We start from the raw sequence: 5,000 nt of genomic DNA, 5'->3' as shown, positions 1-5,000 counted from the left end.
CACCCAGAGTTTCATCTTCTCTCACCTTTCAATGCATAAAGATATCAAACAGCATTGGTAATGTACGCAGGGCTACTCACTATCCAGTCTACTTATTCAAATGTATGTATTGTCTCGTTAAAGTTAATATACAAAACACTATCTCTCGCGTCATAAAATTTGTAACTATTACCTTATCCACTCGCTGCATAACTCCACCTGTTATTAAATCCACACTGCTTTCCCCTCATGCACCCTTGCGTTAGCTATCCTAAGTTCTCCAACAGAATCATTCCCACATACTCAAACAACCCTGAGTGATCATATGCTCTTATCATGTTTATAGGTCGTAGATGAGGAGTATTTGTTTAAGCATATAATAGATTATAAAACGATACAATCCGTTTCTTCAACAACAGCAATAACTTTCACAACCTGAATTAAGAGTAGTCCAACAAAGTCTTGTTGACCTAGTGTATCTAATAGAAGACAGAACATAAAAATAACAGTAGAATTTTGACAGTTTGATTTTTTTTAAATAGAATTTTGTAGCAAACATAGGTGTATACTTTGATAGGTAAATGTACATACAACTTTTTCTTATAATAGCAAGGACATCTGGAAATACTTTATGGGTACTTTATTTTAATCTTTATTTTTCCTTACCAAATATGGCAAACTTGTTTGGCCTTTTCTTGCTTTTTCGAAGGTCTCTGGTGAAAGAGGCTCACGAGGAAGTCATAGAAGCCGAGGATGGTTTCAGCGTCTACCTACAAGCACAAATGGAGGATCGTGTCTTAAAGCAACAGCAAACTATATTCGAGTGCGTCCTGTCCATCCCGGAGACTGAGTATCAGGTCCGGCAGAACATCATCTATTTTCCTGGTAAGGAGAGAGAGAGAGAGAGAGAGAGAGAGAGAGAGAGAGAGAGAGAGAGAGAGAGAGAGAGAGATAGAGAGAGAGAGTTGGGGTTGGCTTGGTACCCATCGAAATAATAATGGCTATATCCAAGATAAAATCGCATATACTATTCAAGAAAAGAGATGAAGAGAAATCCAAAGAATTTATGCTAATGATGCTCGTGATTATATTCACGAATGCACTTAATTTTCATGAAGTAAAAGAATAACTTTGCGCAGTCAGGCACAATGATTCAATGTCCTTGCAATTCTAACACGTCATTGTGTAGTAGCCTAACATTGCCAAAATTAAGTTTTCTTGTTTTACTTCTTTAATGGTGTCTCCTTTTTTATATATAATTTTCTAAAATTGGAACAGATTCGAGCCGAGTTTCCAACTGAAATCATAGTTGAATAACTTTGCAAGAGGAAAAAGTGAGGCAAATCTCGTAATTATCCTTGTGTATAAGTTCTTCAAATCTGACCTTGCGTTCGGTCGCTTAATTGGGATAGCAAAAAACAAACTAGCATCATTAGAGAGAGAAGTTTATTAGTAAGATGTCTGCAATAGAAAGATAAAAAGTTAAGTAGAGTAGAAGAGAAGAGATTGTGATATAAGCCTGTTTGGGCTTTCATTGCCACCTTTGGCATTTTGATGTTATTATATTGAAAGGTGAATCATGAGATTTTATCCCCTAATAATGAATCGCATGACTTTAAGTCTGAATTCTTTATGAACATTATAAAAAATTCCTGTAATTCATTCCTATAAAAAAAAAGTTTTAATAAATAAAAAGAATAATGAAAGAATTATAATAAAATAACTCATTTATTTTTGCCTCAGGCATGCTAATTAATATTTTCAACGAAAATATCTCTTTCTTTGTATTCCCAAAACCTTTTTTCTTTTTATTTCTGGATATGATGCGTTTGAAGCACTTGGTAAGTAAGGAAGAAAGAGGCCATTAAAATTTGACTCAAATTGACTTGACACCTGACAATAGATTTCAAAGTTCCACATAATGACAAAAATAATGTTTACCACTTTAGATCTAGTTTGTCTCAATGGTCTGGTGACCATTATTTAAAATGATCATTAATCATGTTCGACTCCTCTTCTTTACAGGGAGTGTAGCCAAAGAAGTCTCAGACAAGACGTTCTTGCTCTTCCTGCCACATCTTCATCATCTCCATTGAAGAAGAAGTTCATCCATTTTCTCCTCTTTCCTTTCTTTCCCAACTCATGCGAGCCGTTATCAAGCATCTAATCATTAGGTCTTAGAAGCTAAATGTATTGTTTTACCATTACAACATTAAGGAGTCATTATTATACCCAAAAGCAAAGACAATTATCCATTTTAAATTTCAATTCTCAATTAAAAAAAAAAACTGTCAGATTGTCACTCTCACTCTTTAATGAATTTGTCTGTAGTTTCAAATAGTAATTAGGTCGCTTCACAATTCTCATTAGTTATTATTATCTATCATCATAGGAAGTCACTGACTAAGCCCAAACATTGTATCCAAAACGAATAGCTGAGATCTAGATATTTACTGTGTTATCATTAGAAAGTTATATAGAAAAGGAACATTAAGTGTGAATAATTTGTTGATTCCAAAGTATGTTTTATTGTAGAGATGTTTATGAATGTATAGAAAATCTATCTGAAATAGCAACGTCACACTTAACCTTCGCAATGTCTTTGTAGAGCTTAGTGATTTTCACCGGTCTTTCATTTCATAGATGTTTCTTGCACAGGAGTGAGATAAGGAAACAGAATTATTGTTTCACAAATTAAATATATATATATATATATATATATACATATATATATATATATATATATATATATATATATATATATATATATATATGTATATATATATATATATATATATATATATATATATATATATATATATATATATATATATATGTATATATATATATATATATATATATATATATATATATATATATATATATATATGTGTGTGTGTGTGTGTATATATATATATATATATATATATATATATATATATATATATATATATATATATATATATATATATATATATATATATATATATACATATTAGCTTCATTAGAAGGAAAAATCGTCCCTGCCACCGAAAAGTATTTTTGTGTCCTGCTGACGGGGTGGCAAAGAAAAGGTTTTTCATGTGTTGAGAAATGTCTGCCATTTGTTGTTATAATTTCGATGTATCATATGTCAAATAAATGAAGGACTTTTGAAAAAGTATTTTCATTATTAAAGGATTCCCTCCACTGGACGTTCAAAAGATGAAACTAAAAATTAAAATAATACACAAGTGGACAACATCTCGACACTAAACTTTGTGGTAAAGAACACCTTAGATTATTTGTATAAAAATGACCTTTAGAGCTCTAGTCTTTTTCTTCTTTGGCATGAAGATGATTTTTAGAACGAGAAGGCATTTGCATCCTTTATTATGAGTGTTTCATTTCTCTCTCTCTCTCTCTCTCTCTCTCTCTCTCTCTCTCTCTCTCTCTCTCCCTCTCTCTCTCTCTCTCTCTCTCTCTCTCTCTCTCTCTCTCTCTCTCTCTCTCTCTTTTACGACAATTCTTCTCAGTTTGGTTTGAGATAAGAGTTTTATTGAAATTCAATCTTATTCTTATAGAATAGCCCCAAACTAGGGTATTTATTTTGGCCTACTTCCTACATAAAGTGATCGGAAATATATTTTTGTTGTAAATTAATAACATATCAACCGTAGCTTCAAGTCATCACCAAGTATATAAATAGCATTACTATATTGATAAATTTATGGTCATTTGTCAATGTGGGAGTCTAGTTCTTGCACAGATATTGAAGGGAAAAAGCAGATATGATAACAGTTTTGTTTCGATGTCTACAGGGAAAAGTTTACTATGATCATAAGTTGCTTCAAAGTTTCTCAATCGATCATTGCAAAGGAGAATTCGCTAAATCGGATTTTATATCGTGGGATTGCTAACACACACACACACACACTTACTCACACATACACACTCTCTCTCTCTCTCTCTCTCTCTCTCTCTCTCTCTCTCTCTCTCTCTCTCTCTCTCTCTCTCTCTCTCTCTCTCTCTCTCACAATGAGGTCATATTTGTGAATATGGAAATAGTAATCTTGAGACAAGAAAAAAAAATGAAGCTAAAACTGACAAAGCATTAATATCGTACAGAACATCTTTATGAGTCTGTAAATCTTATTCCTTACCCACTGCCTAAAACTATCAAAGCCGAGATCTGTACTTCTTCTAAGATGCCGTATATAACTAAACAGTGCCTTTGAATATAAAGAGGTATAAACAGCTCTCCCGATGCGTCCTCCGCCCTGTCAAGAGAATGGTTCACTCCTTTCAAAGGAAAGGAAAGAAACTGATGTTATTCTGTTATCTTGCATTCGCTTCTATGCAATTAATGTTACCGATATAGAAAGGGTAAAATACGACAAATTTCCATTCGTATGAAACTGAATTTTCGAGTGCTGATCAACAGCATCAATATGAGCTTTAGTAACAAACAAGGTCTATAGAAAAATATCTAAAACCTGGAAAAGGAGTGACAGATAAATTGACTGATTTAATTAGCGAGTGTTTTAAAAGCAATGATATCCCATTACCATACGAATTGATTAAATTTTTTGTTAGATGTCGTACATTTTTTAGAATTCGTGTTTTAAATATGATTATTAGTTCATCCAGAAAAGCACAGAATAAAATGAAAAAGCTCGCAACGTGATATAGAACATAACTGAAATATATATTGTGTATATATCATTATTTACTTTATGAATTTAAACTGTCTGTTGCTCGACAAATTTCAGCTATTTACATCATCAGATATTTGTTTGGTTGTTTGAGTGTAATAAAAGTTATGTATTTGTAATCTTACTTTTATCATCCTAAAAGAATAAAATATAAATCTTCGAAAAGATAGAAAAATACAAAGCAGAAATCATGGTTTCTTTATTTTCTTATGGAAGTCCCACAGCTTACTCAGCCACGGTTAAGTCTGAGTGACGTCATCGCTCTGACCGACCCGACTCCCACCATCCGGCTACCTGCGCACTAAGGTGGCCTGAGAAGACCTCTTA

At 32.6% G+C, this 5,000-nt stretch overlaps 1 pseudogene; it reads left to right on the top strand.

Moving 5' to 3' along the window:
- LOC137642940 (uncharacterized) overlaps positions 1-2,075 on the top strand; it is a 60,734-nt pseudogene extending 58,659 nt beyond the window's left edge.
- Positions 2,076-5,000: the final 2,925 nt, after the last annotated feature.

Source organism: Palaemon carinicauda, chromosome 6 (genome assembly GCF_036898095.1).
Source record: "Palaemon carinicauda isolate YSFRI2023 chromosome 6, ASM3689809v2, whole genome shotgun sequence".
NCBI lineage: Eukaryota > Metazoa > Arthropoda > Malacostraca > Decapoda > Palaemonidae > Palaemon > Palaemon carinicauda.
This window is presented reverse-complemented; position numbering and strand designations above follow the sequence as displayed.